Raw genomic sequence first — 15,896 nt, forward strand, 5'->3', positions numbered from 1 at the left:
CTTCTGTCCTGCATGTGGCCCAGCCGTGCTGATCTCTCAGCGTGTCTGCACTGCCCTGCATGCTGCATTACTCACTGCACCGGTGCAGGTCCCAGCCAGCACGGAGTCATTGCTCTCGTCTTATCTTCTCTTGCAGAGTCTCCCTCCCTTTATAGAGTGTCAACCAAAGAGTGCCCTCCTCCCCTCTCAGCCTCGTGCATAGCTAGCCTCCCCCATCTCATCGAAATGCATGGTTGTGACCTTTGGTAGTCATTCACGGTGCCACCTGGAACCCTGTATTTTGCACACAGCAAACAATGTTTAGTTTTATTTATGGTATTCGATGCTGTAAATGAAAATAAATATGGTTCTTTATAAAGCTCATTGTTTCCTCTCTTCTTTGCCATGGAAGCTGCTCAAACCTGAAACACGAGTTGGTTTAGGAGGTCAGTTTTCCCTAAACTGCTGGCGGGACTTGCACTTGTGGTGACATGGTACTCTCTGGGGCTGCGCTGGGCACTCTGAAAGGAAATATTACCCAAGGGTAATATTTGGAAAAAGTCACCGATGCTCCTGGGCCAGGCTTTGGGGTCTCTTTCTTGAAAACTCATGGTACTTTCTGTTCTAGATGCTGCACATAGCTGGTGAGGGTCAGTGTCACCCCAACTGTTGCACCCATTTCCCCCATCATCCAAGCCATGGACCAGTAGGAGATCTTTACTTAGGAGCCATACACTAAATTAGGCTCCCATATAACAAAGGTTGCTCTTACAAGTGTCATGCTGGTCCAGCTGAGTGATGGGTGAAAGGTAAGGAGGAAGGACCGGACATCGGTTTCAGGATGGCAGTGAGCGTGGCAGGTGTGGTCGTCCAGAGGGAGAGACCTTTGTGATCCTAAGAGACCTGTCCTGCCGCCAAAGGCTCAAGCCACTCAGTGCCTTAGGCTGCAAGGCTCTGCTCACAGGGCCACTCTGAGGACAGCACCATGGCAGGCTCTGGCTCAATCCAGGCTGTCCTAAAGGCAAGAAGATTTGAGGCCCCACTTGCCTCCAGAAGCCTGGTCCTCAGCCTCTCTAGCGTGAGATGCCTGCCATTGCCAGGCTGGATGCAGCCAGGCTTCCGACACGGGTATGAAAACTTCATGAGGGCCCTTGCACCTCCAAAGGGGCATTACTGGGGCCCCGGGCCTCTGAGCTCAACTGCAGGCACCTGGAACTGCCTTCAGGGCTGCTTGGGGTCATGACCAAGGGTCTGTACTCTAACCCAGGTGAAACACTCTTCCCCTTTCATGAAAGGAAAGGTGTTAGCGAATGAAGTCAGAAGCTGGGCTAGGCCAGTGACTCGTTCTTTTATTCACTGATCTATTCAAGTATTTGTTGAATGCCTGCCATGCTCTAGGCGTATTCTAGGATGCAGCAGTGACCCACAACAAAGTCCCTACCCCCCCACCCTGCATCTTGGTCTGTATATATCTCTGTGTTGTGTACTAGACTTGATTCGTTTCGTTCACTCGTACATGCACTCATTTGTTAACTACTTACCGAGCGTCTGTGGCGTGCTGGGCACGTAGCAGGGAATGAAACAGGCAAAAGTCCTTGCGCTCATGGAGCTCATAGTTTGGTTTTGATTTTTTGAAGTCAGGTTAAAGCAGCATTTTCCAAAGTGTGGCAATGGAATGCTCGCTCCAAGAGGTGCTTTGTGAATAAAGGGTTCCATAGTCACGGACTTTGAGAAATGTGCTGTACTAATTATGCCAGTGCTCCCAAACCTTAGAGATCCACAGATTCATTCGTATGGTCAAGTCTCTGAGGAATTCTCCAGTAAAGAAGCTTAATTAACTTTGTCCAAGTGGGCTTTCCCCTACCTATTTAAAATGGGTATTTTGTGTGTTTGGGGGTAATGGGGTTTTTTTGTTATTGTTGTTGTTGTTGTTGTTTGTTTGTTTTTTAAAGATTTTATTGGGGAATTGGGGGAGGGGAACAGCGTTGGGGAATCGGGGGAAGGGGAACAGACAAGTTGCTGTCGTTTTGTTCTTCAGTCTAGTTGTGGAGGACGTTGCCTCACTGGCCCAAGTTGGCACCATCATTGTGCTCTTCCCGGGTGAGGCAGATCAGTCGCAGGCCTCTGGACGGCCGCTCATGGCGGCTGCTGGCCGCTCATGCTGGCTACCGGCTACATATGATAGCTTATGACAACCCACTGCAGCAGGGGACTGCAGCCTATGCCGCTGCCAGTGACCCACAGCAGCCCAGCCCCAGATCAAGCTGTTGTTCAGCATCTTAGTTGTAGAGGGCAGTGTCACTGGCCCTCATATGTGGGATCCGAACCGGGGCCCTCTGGCATCCCAAGCCAGCTCTTAACCAACGCGCCACTCGGCCGGCCTGTTGTTGTTGTTTTTGCACATTACATTTTGCATTAAGTGTTTGGTAGAATATTCTTTATTCCAGGAACACTGGATTAAAGACTTAAAATCAAAAAAGTAAAACAATAGAATTAATTATTTATTAGATCATGGGGTAGGACCTTTCTAAGCTTTAAAACCTGTGACAGAAAAAATTACAGAGGAAAAACATGACATAAATCTATCTACATTTTAAAAACTTAAAGCATAACAAACAATAAAATGAAAATATTCCATAGAAAGTCATAATGGAGAAAAATATGAACTAGATGTGATAACAAAGATATTTGTTGCTACAGCATTTAAAAAGTTCGTGCAAAGTAGGTATTCCCAGGCACCTTGCACAGTGTAGGTGATTGTTTAGTATTTGTTGATTAAAGACCCAATGATAAATGGGCAAAGGCCATGCATAGACAGTTCACACTTAAGCACATTTTAAAAGTAAATGCTAAAATGAAAAAGCAAGCATTTACAGAAATGTTCTTACTTGGCTTTCAAAGGAATGTAAACAAATTATGCTGTGCCCACTGAAAAAAAGTAAAGTAGATTGTAAAACAAAAAGTGTGAACTTAGTAACTGGTATTGAGTAAAAATAAATGGGGACAATCTTTTCTGGAAAGCAATATGGCAACAATTATTAAGATCCATAAGAGGGCTCTGACCCCTTGGTCCAGTAATCCTACCCCAGGGAACTGATCCTAAAGAAATAATCCAGCCAAAGAAACAAATCTCCATGCAGCTGGAGTATTAAATAGAGTAAGTGGGACAAGCAGAGTGGGTGGGCTGTTCTTTCTTTCTGTGAACTCATTCACTTTTACAACTTTTCTTTTAATTCCCTAAATAAGTAAAAGAAGTGACTGCTTCTTTGCCTGCCCCGGGGCCAGCTGTTATTGACTGAGCGTTTCCTCCGGGTCAGGCATGGGGCCAAGCACTTTATGTGCTGCACCTCGTAAGCCCTTCACCTCCTCGTGGCAACCTTGAAGTTGGTGCTGATATTAAAGAAGTTCACTGATACCACGGAGATGATTAGAGCAGCATCTGCAACTGTAAAGGAACAGAGAGTCCCAAGGGCCCGGGCCAGGAGTCAGGTGCTGCTCTCAGGAAAGCCTTGGCCCATGGGAAGAGTCCTGGACATGGCCAAAGACCCTTTGTACTGACTCGGTGGCGTTGGGCAAGTCCGCTCTGTGACCTGGGGCTCACAGTGCCTCAGGCATAGGGTTTTGTGCATCAGGGAATGCCCTGAGGGAGACTTTCTTCAGACCTTCTAGTTGAGGAGGGCGCATCTTAGTGGCCCATGTGGGGATTGAACTGGCAACCTTGGTGTTGTGAGCACTGCGCTCTAACCAACCGAGCTAACTGGCCTCCCCTGTTCAGGTATCCTAGATCAGCTGGAGCTCAGAGCGCCTGACCGGACATCCTCAAGTTGGGGACTAAACAGAGGTCTCAGTACACACTGGGTGGCAACATCGATTGTTCTCTAGTAGTCTGATTACCGCAGCCTCTTGAAGGTAACTGGTTACCTCTCTTCAGACACCGCAGCCTCAGCTCTGGCACCGCCATCCCTCCTGCCACCTGCCGGCAGGAGTTTTGGTTTCACTTTAGTTTTGCAATGGACCCAGCTTGACCCCTGTGCCTGGTCCTGCCCTCCTGCCCTCTCACACACTGTGTCCCAACCTCCCTGACCCCCTCCAACATCAGGCACATTCTGTCTTAGAGCGTTTGCACTGGCTGTTCCCTCTGCCAGGAACACCCTTCCAAGCACCTATATGGCTGATTTATTCAAATCTTTGTTCCCATGTCCCCCTCCCAGGGAAACCCACCTTTAACACTGCAACCTGCAGCCCCACTCTCCTGATCCCTTTTTCCCAACTATACAGTATTTCCATAGCATTTATCACTTCCAACCATATTATATAATTCACTTATTAATTATGTGCATTGTTTGTTTATGTTTTCCCCCTTGCTAGGATGTAAGCTCCTCAAGGGCAGGGATCTTTGTTTTTTTTTGAGCACTCATAACCCCAACAGGTAACACATAGTGGGCCCTCAATAAAAACTTGTAGAATTAAAGGAATGGCAGGCCCTGCCTTCTGGCCTGGACCTCGGACTGGGGAGCCTGCAGTCAGCTTGGGCTGTGAAAGGGCTTGCTGGTATCAGTTCATGGCACAGGAGGGAGTACCTGAAAGAAAGGTATGACGCTGTGAGTCCTGTTACCTCCACAGAGCCCTTTGATTGAGTATGGAAGGGAGTTTTGATTTTGCTTCCATTTTGCCTTCCACGGGGCATGATCTTCAGCTTCCTAATCTGTAAAATAACAATACACAGGAGAACATGTTCCTTTGTTGTCTCCCTGGGTTCTGGGGAGAGTGGAAGGGTTTCTAGGCTTGGGGAGAAATAGGAACAATTCCACCAGCAGAATGGGGCAAGGGTCTTCACCCTGAATGCAGCGAGGGCCTGGCCAGAAAAGGGCCTCGGGACTTGGCTCCTGGGGGTGGTGTTGCGAGGACAGACGTTTCCCCGGACGCTGCCTGGCTCTGCCTCTGGAGTCTCATCTTTCGCCCCGGAGCAGGTGTCTGGCCTGAGCACCGAGAGGAAACTGAGATGCTCGGCTGGCCTTCCCTTGGGGAGGCCAGGGGCAGCTGGCCTGGGAGATGCCGGATTGTTCTCACCCTCCACCCCCGTGTACCTCCTCCATGGCAGACCAGCCCCACCGCGTAGTCCTGGATTCTCCCTGTTATCTGACTACAGATAAGGCAAAGTCCAGGACAAAGAGCAGCCAGGCATGAGGCAGGCGGCACAGGTGAGCACACCCGGTCCCTCACCTGGGGCGGCTCTGTGCCCGTGTCCCAGCAGCAGCTAATCCAGCTGACTCACTGCGTATCCCTGGCTGAGTATCACTCTGGATTCCATGTTCTTCCACTCGTGCGATGAAGATGATAATACTGTCCTTTCAGGTTGCTGGGATGTTAGAGGCGATGAACATAAAGCGCTAAGCAGGCACGTGGGCATGGGATGATCAGCTGGTATTGCTTTTATTGCCTTTAGATTACTTCTATTACTTGCACTAGTACCACTGGAACTAGCACTCCCGGTATGTGCATGTGGACAGGAGCCCTCGGGAATGAAAAGAGGTGCCTGGACGTAGACACTTGAGGAGTGGCGCTGAACCCCAGAGACCCAGCTGTAGCCTGTGGCCTGGGTCTTGGGGGACAAAAGAAGGGATGTCCTCCTTTAGCGCCCTTTGCCTGGGCAAGGTAGTGACCAGAAGAAGCACCAGCTTCTTTTCTACAGAGTCTCACCTCCCAGTGTACCCCAGCCACTCCACGGATGTCTGGGCTTCACAGTGAGCGAGGTTGGCCCTGACCTTGCGGTACTAAGGGGTCATCAGTCAGCCACGTCCCCACCCCTTCAGAAGCCCAGGAAGCCACTGTGAGCCCTCACCCTGTTCCTGGGTGAGCAAAGGCAACTCTCTAGGAGGAGGAAGGCGAGAAGCAGACCCATGGGGTGTTCCTTGCAGGTTTGAGTGGCTCCTGAGGTGTGGGGGACACAGGTCTGGTGCCAGTGCAGCCTGGCACAGATCTCCTCTGCCTGCAGCTGCTCCATCGTGCCAGGCTGCTGTCGGCTTCCTCACTGTCCCCTTCTCCAAGTGCGTATTCTTGGCCTGTAGGTTTCCTCGCTGGTCTCCCTCTCTGCTCCTTGTGGGTCCTCCAGTCCACTTTCCACTCTGCAGCCAGAGCAGCCTTTCTAGGAGGGAAATATAACGATGCCAGCCCCCTTCTTCCGGCCCTTCTGTGGTTGCTACTGGAGTGAAACCCACTCTTCACCTTGTCATTCGAGGCCCTCTTTGGTTGACGTCAATGCCATCATGTGCCGCAGGCTTCTTTTATATACCCTCCTGCCCTGCAGCCACATGGACTTATTTTCTGTTCCCAGGTGGATGGCAGTGTTTCCCCACGTTGCTTTCACTCACAGACACCCACTGCCTGGAGAACCTCTCCTTTCTCTGTTTGTTTAAATCCTGCTCATCCTCAAGCCCTGTTAAAACGATGCCTTCAACCGAAAGCGTTCTCCGTATAGAAGTCAGACCTGCCTCCCCTTCCACCTGGTGTCAGCCTCCTTCTTAGATGGTCTACCTTCCAATGTAGATATTTGTGAACATGCCTTATCTCCCCTGTGGGATAGGAAATCCTTGAAGACAGAGGCCATGCCTAATTCCTCTCCCAATCTACAGCATGGGCCTGGGTCGGTAGCATCTGTTGATAAATATTTGTACATGCAGCTCACAAGCACACATACCTGTACTCAGATATAAGCCAGGTATAGAGTCAGGTCTCTACTGCAGTAATTCTGTGTAACAAGCCAAAAATTTCAGTGGCTTGTAATATTTCTTTTCCTTCTGGATGGGCCTGTGAGTTGGCTGGGTGGCTCTGCTTCAGGCTGCATATCGGAGGATGGCCTGGGCTTCTGTGGAGTTGGTTGCCTCCAGATCTGTTCCATGTGCCCACAATCGGGCACCAAGGCGTATGGGGGCAGTGGCCACCTGGGACAAGCTCTTCTTATGGCAAGGAGTGTGAGCCGACAAGCCAAACAGCAAAGCCATTTAAAGCCACCATTCACATCGCATCCACTAATTTTCACTGGTCAAAGCAAGCTAAATGGTCTAGCCGCACATCCATTGGGCAAGGAGGCACACCCCACCTACTCTTGGGAAGGACGGCGCGGTCACAGGACAGCACAGCTCTGTTACGGGGAGGAGTGAAGTACCAGGGACATATTCCAGCCCCTGCCAGCAGCTGCCCAAGCCTCTGGAGGAGGAGCAGGTGCCCTGCGGGGCTGTTCATGCCCACCATCTCTCTAGACCCTCTTCTCCTCTCAGCAGATGAGCCGACCTCCCCCAAGAAGCCCAAGAGTGTCCCGGAGCCAGAGACCAGTGATGTGGAAGGTGGAGTCACCTCTCCCCTGCCTTCCGAGTGGACCTCAGTGAGGATCAGTCCTGGGGAGGATGTGGTTGGGCAGGACGTGCTGGCTGTGTGTGTCCTGGTCACCAGCGATGACAGCAGGTATGCTCAGGCCGTAGCAGGATGGGGGCAGAATGGCTCAGGCAAAGAGATGGTCTTCTGTCTGCTCACTTGCAATATGACCTCTCTCTGCCTCCATTTCCTCATCTGTAAGATGGGGACAATTCTAGCACCTGTCTCAAAGGGAGTTGTAAGATCAGAGAGTTAATATGTAAACTGTAGAACAACGCAAACTAGTTTACATAACAAAGCAAACATTGGTTCATCTGATGGGGAAGTGCACGGTACTCACTTCAAGTGAAGATGGAGCCAGAGGTGCAGACAGCTGCCGCCCCGTGCCGCCCCTCTGCCCTCAGAGTCCAACAGTCCACAGAGAAGCTGTCTCCATGTGGGACTCTGGCAAATGAGGGCCTCAGCACACATTCATAAAACAATGTCTGTATTCAAGATTTCAAGGTAGAGCTCCCACCGGTACCATCCATGTCACATGCCCACCTCTGGGGTTAATCAGTGAACAGGACTGGGGTGGCGTGACCAGTGGACTTGGACAGTCTGACGGATAGACAGCCCACCAAAGCCCATAGGGGGAAAGGGGCAGAGACCTCATATAAAGAAGCATGCTGGATATATATATATATATATATATATATATATATATATATATATATATAGAGAGAGAGAGAGAGAGAGAGAGAGAGAGAGAGTAAATATATTCACTAAAATGTCACTGCCCGACAGGTTCTGTGCTTTGTCACCTGGGACTGTGCTTGTGCTGTCCCCACTGCCTAGCACACCCTGTTTCCACTTCCCCTGCCACCTGAAGTCCTGCCAGTCATTTAAGACCCAGGTTAAATATTCCCCCTCCCCCCTCCCCAGGCAGTCTTTCCCATTCCCCCATCCATTCCCAGGGGAGGCAAGCAGTATTCAAACGCCTGAAGGTTAGGACCAGGTTCCTAACGATGAGCTCACTTTACCCCAGAGAGCTTGTGAGTTATGCCTGGAGACAGGTGAAGGTGAGAGGACCAGCCTTCACACCAGTACTTCATCCCACATTTGCTGGGCTTCTTTCTCCTGCTCTGACCCACACTTGTATTCGCTTGCTAAGGCTGCCCATAAAGTACCACAGACTAGGTGGCTTAAACAGCAGAGGTTTGTTTTCTCAGTTCTGGAAGCTGGAAGTCTGAGGTTCAAGGTGTCAGCAGGGTTGGTTCCTTCTGAGGGTGTGAGGGAAGGGTCTGTTCCAGGCGTCTCTCCTGGGCTTCTACTTAGATGGCTGTCTTCATGTTCACATGGCATTTTCCTACTATGCCTGTCTGTGTCCTAATTGCCCCTTCTTGTAAGGACACCAGTCATATTGAATGTAGACTCACCCTAATGACTTCATTTTAACTAATTTACCTTTTTAAAGACCCTGTCTCTAAGTGCAGACACATTCTGGAGTACTCGAGGTTAGGACTTAATATGAATTTTAGGGAACGCAGCTCAGCTTATAACAAAGCCTGAGGCTGGTGCTGAGTACAGAGGTAACCACACCACTTCCCTTGGCCCAGAACCCCATGATCTGCTGGAGGCAGTGGTGGGCGGGGCACAGCGTGGGTTTGGGGGGCGCGAATTGCAGGCCTCCTCACTCACCCTCTCTCCCTTCCTTCCTTCCAGCTCTGATGCAGAGTTGGACTGTGGCAGCAGTGAGGCCTCTGGTGCAGAGCCCTGTGAAGAGAGACCCCGGCGGCCGGAACCCCCACTCCTCCCAAAGCCCCTCACCCGGCACAGCTCCCTGAGGGAGACAGTCTCTCCGCAGTGCCCCGAGGAGCCCAGAGCTCTGCATGGTGAGCAGAGAGCCTGGCTGAGCAGGAGACAGGCCTGCTAGATCCTGGGACATGGGAGGGAGTAGAGAGCCCGACGGCCAGTTTTTCTTCCTGAAGGACCAGTTGACAGGAGGTCTAACCCTCAGGCTCGGAAGCAGTGGGGCTGGGAATTTTGAGGGTTGGGATGCAAGTGGGGGTGGAAGGACTGGACCCAGGCCCGGCCTCCTTCTTCATGAAAAGCTTTGGAATCTCAAATAAAAAGGTAGCAGAGGGAACTGGCTGGCTTTGTGTATCACAGGCAGGCAGAGATAAGAGGTCTCCAGGACCCTCCCGTGTGGAGCAGTCTCCCTCCTGCCTCCTTTGTGAGTACCTCCTTAGGGGCCCCCTGGCATTCCATAGCCCACCAGGGCAGAAAAGTGGGCCCAGTTGCTCTTGGGCCACATATAGCCCTGGGCAGCACAGCTTCCCTGGGGCTACTTACTGGCAGCACAGGGCTGGGACCAGTGCTTGGGGTTTGTGGAATGCACCAAACTACCTACACAATAATAAACGCACTTTCCCTGAGTACCTGTAATAGGCAGGGTTTTTCCCATACCTGGCCCCATTTCATCCTCAGGATGACCCTGTGAGGTAAGTAATATAGAGCCCAAGTTTACAGGTGACAAAATGGACAGTGTTTTTCCAAGGTCTCCCAGCTGGTAAGCAGTGTGGCCCAGGGCTGGGTGCCCCTCAGAAGTAGTTGTCCTTAAAAGCCCAGCTTGTTTTAACAAAGGTGGCCTTGAAGAGAGCGTTTTGATTCAGTCAACAACAAATTGTGACCTCTGGGTGGGAAGAACAGGCCAACAGAAAGTTGCCACCAGCCGGACAGACCGCCTCAGCTGCCCCCTGCCAGCCCGAGCTCCGCTTGTCCTGCACTTCCCTCTGGTGGCTGAGAGCAGAATTTCCACCTCTGTCTCTCTGGGTTCCAGCCTCATTTATAAACACGAAGACTGCCTGCCTTTCATTCCTTCCCTCCATTTCTCCCCTCTCCTCAATTGCCAGGGGATTTTAGGCAACTTACAAAAAAAGACATCAACCAAAATTGTATATCTATGCAAATAAAAGATAAAGCCTCCAGATCAGGGTTGACAAAACCAGTTTAGGAGGAATAACTCCAGAATGGAAGACTGTAGTCCTAAACGGTTGTTCTCAGAGAATCATACATTTCATCCTGAATTTTCTGGCAGCCAGAATTAAAAAGGAAATAGATAATTATTGTCATGGTTCATGAGGGGAAAAACATATTGGTTCACAGCAGCAGGTCTGAGCAGGCACCACTTTTCCTAATGCTTCCTCTGTAGAAATTTTCCAGCTCATGTCAGATAGATGATACTGAGAGGTGTATTATATCATGTCTTGAACAGCGTCTCTGCAAAATATGCAGCTGTGATTTCCCTGAGACTGTTTCTTGCAGGATCTTTGGCTGGCAGGTGAGGGGAGGACAGCAAAACGTGACTCGACAAGAGCAGTTCTCCCAGGGGAAGGAGTGGGGTGGGGTTGAAAGAACAAGGCAGCGTGGCCAAAGCGTTTTGTTTCTGACAGTCCAGTTTAATTCCAAAATAAAATATAGAGTAGATAGAGAAGTGGATAGACCTCATGGCTTTCAAGCACTCTCCTGTCGATTTCATCTTCATCCATTGTGGTTTTGATCGTTGCTACAAAGACCACTTTGTAAGGTGAAAGTCCCTGGCATAGTCTAAGGGCTGTTTTGTGTTGCTGGTTGTGGCGACTCCATCACTTTACCAGATAATGTAGGGTTGACGTCCTGTCGTGGGTGTTAGGGAGCTTCATTGATCACAGTTTTCACCTGGATAAATGGCTCAGAGGTGAGCCAAGGAAATGCTGGACAAGACCAGGATATTACTTTTAAAAGAATCCTGGTGTGTACACCATGCTCAGAGCAGCATTATTCACAGTCACCAAAAAGGGGAAATGACCCAGCTGTCCATCAGCAGGTGAATAGATAAATAAATCGTGCAATATCCACACAACGGAATGTCATTCAGCCTTAAAAAGGAAGGAAATTCTGACACATGCTACAACAATGATGAACCCGAAGTCATTATGCTAAGTGACATAAGCCAGACACAAAATGACAAATATTTATGATTGCACTTCTATGCGGTACCTAGAATAGTCAAAGTCATATAGACAGAAAATAGAATGGTGGTTACCAGGGTTTTGGGGAAAGCGTGGATGGGGAGTTATTTAATGGGTACAGAGTTGCAGTTTGGGTTGAAGAAAAAGTTCTGGAAATGGTTGCACAACAATATGAATATCCTTAATGGCACTTAAAAATGATTGAAATGTAATTTTTGTGTTATATACATTTTACCACAATTTGGAAAAAAGACTCTGGGACTACCTCAGCTCATCAAGGAGCCTATTGTCTCCCGAAAGTTCCTTACCATAGAGCCTCCCCAAGATAGTGGTTGGAAATATAACTTAAGGCCTGTGTTATCAAGGCCATAGAAAATGCTCAGTAATGTTCTCATAAAACACCTACCGTATTTCCCCATGTATAAGACGCGCCCATGTATAAGACGCACCTTAATTTGGGGGCCCGAAATTTGAAAAAAATTGTATTACATAAAGTTATTGAACTCAAGTTTCATTCATCATAAAATTCATACAACTCCTCATCACTGTCAAAACTCCCAACCATTAGCTTGTCCTCATCTGTGTCTGATGACAAATCACTGTCTTCATATATTGCCTCATCTTCAGTGGGAAATGCAAGTAAAAAAATTTACAACCACTGTATAAGACACACCCAGATTTTAGACCCCAAATTTTTCAAAAAAGGGTGCATCTTATACATGGGGAAATACGGTAATTTAGTGATTCTTAAAAATCTTGTTTAAAAGGCATGCCCCTAGCTTCCCACCTTTAGAGATTCAGATTCAGTGCAAGTATCTGCATTTTATGTCAGCGCCCTAGGTCCTTTCATGCAGGAGGGCCAACCAAGCCCTGCACTTTGGGAATCACAGACAAGCAGCTTCCTAGAGGCCTGCCTAGGTGAATTAGCTGTAAAACGCATGCCTGAGCAACTAAATGAATTGACTAGTGCATTGTGCTCTTGGACATAAAACCAGTTAGAGTTAGGAGGGCACTCTGCCCCCAGATAACGCTAATTTAGAAAAATTGGTATTTGTCCATTTTTTTTCCCGGCAATAATTTTATAACAGGATATTCCAATGGCCTATGAGGGACACTACCAGTTTGTAACAATAAAATGAAATCAGCACCATATAGCCCAGTATTTACTCTCTGACTCCTTTTGTAGCGGTTCATTCACTAAGATCTCCAAAAGCACTCCCTTAAAATAAATATGAATAAATAAAGTCAATATAAGTAAAATACAAGCTAAAAACAAGGGAACAGCCCTGCTTTATTCTGCTCAAAATTATCGGATCAAATCACTACTCACACTATTGTTCCTCTTGTGGCAAAACTGTGTGCACGTGTGACCTAGGAACACCAGTGACGGAAAAACCTCTCATGAATGTCGGCCATTTCTAATAAATTACATTCGACAATGTTAAAAGCTGAGGCAAAGCAGTAAGACTTTAAGTGCGCTTCTGTTTCAGTCTGCAGCTGTGTTTGAGGCTTACTTGCTCCTTATGTAAAACAGCCAGCCTGGAAAACACTGACCTGCACTTGGTGTGTGGAAGTGAACCAAAACTGTGGGCAGACTGTTCATCCTGTGATGGGAGATGGGGAGGCTGTACCCCAAGTCTGTCCACACAGGCTCCCCTCAACCCCATGGGTGTGATTATGAAAGCAGGCCTGTGGGATTGGGAACCCTCCAGGCTGAGCAGGCTCAAAGCATGTCCAAATAGAATAAGGGAGGGATAGGTGCCAAGAATCTAAGGAGCTGGAGGATCTGGTCTGAGGAAAGGAAGCACCCAGGCAGCGGTTGACACGTGCGCAGCGCAGCCTAGCTGGTAAGCATTGACACCCAGCTCTGAGCACTGGCAGGGACTTCCTACAGAGAGAGAGGAGGGGCTGTGTCAGTTGGGCCTTGGACTCAGAGCGCTGCATTCAAGCCTCCCTACCCTCATTCCACACCCCCATCACTCCCGTGTGCTTCCTTTCCATGCCCCATGCTCACGCCTGTGTGAGCATTCAGGCAGGCTCATCCCCACTCTTCCTCTCGAGGCTGTGGTGGAGCCACCACAGGGACCTGGAGCTGAGGCCAAATCTTAGGGCCCAGGGGGAATTTTCTTCTGCATGTGATGATCATTTTGCTCAGCTGATTCTCAAGGCCCAGCTGGGTGGAGGGTCTTCAGTACACAGTTCACAGCCTCCTGCAAATGGTTTCCATTGGAACCAAGGCCAAGAGGAGGTTCGCAGCAATGGATTGTCCAGAGATTCAGTTAAAATAGGTTCCCAAAGGGGTTTCCGGGCTCTGAGGGGAAGGGGGAGAGTGGGTAGAGCTTTCTGCAGCTTCCAGGCTTCAATGAGAGCAGCTCCAGTTTTATCTATCACATACAAATATATGGGACGCTGATGTGACACTTCAGCTTTGAAGAACTGTGCTAAAAAGAAAAAGTGCATATATGCGTGTATATTTATGGGCATATATGTATATGTGTATATATGTGTGCATATAAACATGTAAACATATATATGCGTATTAATGATGGGCAAGTTAGAATGACGGCTCATAATTTGAAGCATTTTAATAGGTGGTGGTACCTGTCCCATAGCAGAGGCTCAAAAAATATTTGGTGAATTAATGAATGAGAAACTGGAGGTATGTGCTATAGGGATAGGAAGGTGCAGTCTGAGCAAAGGAAGGGGCTCAGTCAGCTATGATTATTAGCTGATTAACTTTTGGTAAATGGACCATAGGAGAAAATGTCCTGTTTATTCTTCACATTTAACAGATTTCCCCCCTCCCCATCTTCCCTGACCCTTTCTGTTTTCCACTACAGCTCTGCAACGGGCCAACAGCTTCCAGTCCCCAACACCCAGCAAATACCAGAGCTGGAGAAGAAAATTCCAGTCAAGTGAGTCATGAACTCTCTAGGGGTGGAGGTGGGGGTGGGGATGGGCGTGGGCAGGAGCCCTCTGACTAATTCTTGGGGGCAGCTGTCCTCATTCCTTACATGTCCTCTCTGACCTGACTTCCTAGATGTGAGGGGCAAGAAAAGAAATACAAGGTTGACCCTATTTTTGCTGCTGACTAAAGGAAGAGTTTTCTGAGGGATTTGGGACAGTTTATTTCCCCTCACTCCCCACTCTGGAATCATGGAGTCTTAGCACTGTACAGTTAACACTTGGAAGGGACCTTAGCCCATCAGCTCCAAGCTTCTGGAAACATGAGGAAACTGAGGCACAGGGTTGCTGTATGTGTTTATTTAGTACCCTGGAGTTGGGCTAGGGGCATCATCTTAACCTCATGCAATCGCAGGCAAAGCAATGAAGGAAGACACACACACACACATGCACGCACGCATGCACGCAAGCACGCACAAATGCACAAATACATACTGCTGTGCTCCTTTTAATGAGCAGACTATATGGTTCTAGGATCCTAGGGAAGAGCAGGATGGGCGTGGACCAGGGCCTGCAGCGGGTACCGAGGCAGCAGGCTCCCACCAGGGGGCGCAGTGACCACGCATACAGTTGCACAGCATCGCGGGGCTACCCACATGGCTGGCGGGGCAGCAATTACAGAGCCGTGATTCTCTCTCTGATCGGGGAAGAAGGGCAGAGACTCTTCATCCAGTTCCACGTCCGTTGCTGCCTTCCACCTCCTCCTGCCTCCACGCCCCACCGCGGGCCTTGCTTTAAGAGCGGTGGAGCCAGGAAAGCCTTGGGTCAGACGAGTTTCTAAAAAAGAAACGCTGCTGTAGGTGGAACAGAGTGCTAATTTAGTTGACTCCTGCTTTCTGAGTCAGCGCTGCCTCCTGGCCAGTGAGTCATTCTCCTGACAACCCCCAGACCCTCGGCCCCTTTCGCTTGGGTCAGGCTGGGCCAGTGGGTGCTTCTGGAGCTGGACCAGGGCTGCACACCTGGGCGGCACCTCACCTGCGGACAACCTATAATAGTTCTTGAATCGTCTTGCTGCCCAGGCAGTGAGAGTGAGGGGAAGGAGCCAATTAATGTTTACTGAAGGCCTGGGCCAGGCCTTTTCCACAAGGCACCTCATTGACTGCCCCGCCACAACCCCTCCCCCAGTCAGGGGAACTTCTTCTTCTATGGGTGGGTCCATTTCTGCTCTGGGTGCAGAGTCCATCCCAGTGCTTCCAGTCAACTTTACTGAATGCCACCAGTGTGAGGGGGTCATCCTTGCCCTCAAGAAGTTCCCAGTCTGGGATGAGAGCCAGGAGTCTGGTGGGGGACCCTCACTGCAAGGTCAGGGTGCTGAAGGAGGCACGGGACAGAGGGGACTGCTCACGGCAGTATGGTTTCTGGGATTAACTAGACACAACTATGGTTAACTAGACACAACTGGGACCTCAGTTGTGTCTCGTTAACCCAAGAGTATCAGGCGTTGGTTCTCAGTGTATGTAAAAGCTGGCTGGAGGGCAGGCCTTGAATTTGAATCATTTCTATGGTCTTGGTGCCTAGCATGGGCCTGGTGCAAAGGAGGCACCCAGTCCTTCCTTCCTTCCTTCCTTCCTTCCTTCCTTCCTTCCTTCC

At 49.4% G+C, this 15,896-nt stretch overlaps 2 protein-coding genes across 5 annotated transcripts in view; both read left to right on the forward strand.

Annotated features, from left to right (window-relative positions):
• LOC109388271 (protein-methionine sulfoxide oxidase MICAL2) overlaps positions 1-359 on the forward strand; it is a 53,291-nt gene extending 52,932 nt beyond the window's left edge. For all 4 annotated transcript variants that reach the window (XM_019652854.1, XM_019652856.1, XM_019652857.1 and 1 more), the window contains one exon: positions 137-359. The gene's annotated coding sequence lies outside the window, so the exon portion shown is untranslated. The remainder of the gene's footprint in view (positions 1-136) is intronic.
• Positions 360-7,254: 6,895 nt separating this feature from the next.
• The window catches only part of LOC109388258 (MICAL C-terminal-like protein), a 49,533-nt gene continuing 40,891 nt past the window's right edge, over positions 7,255-15,896 (forward strand). The window contains exons 1-3 of the mRNA XM_019652825.1: positions 7,255-7,440; positions 9,055-9,224; positions 14,183-14,257. The gene's annotated coding sequence lies outside the window, so the exon portion shown is untranslated. The remainder of the gene's footprint in view (positions 7,441-9,054; positions 9,225-14,182; positions 14,258-15,896) is intronic.

Source organism: Hipposideros armiger, unplaced genomic scaffold, assembly GCF_001890085.2.
Source record: "Hipposideros armiger isolate ML-2016 unplaced genomic scaffold, ASM189008v1 scaffold_188, whole genome shotgun sequence".
Classification (NCBI taxonomy): Eukaryota; Metazoa; Chordata; class Mammalia; order Chiroptera; family Hipposideridae; genus Hipposideros; species Hipposideros armiger.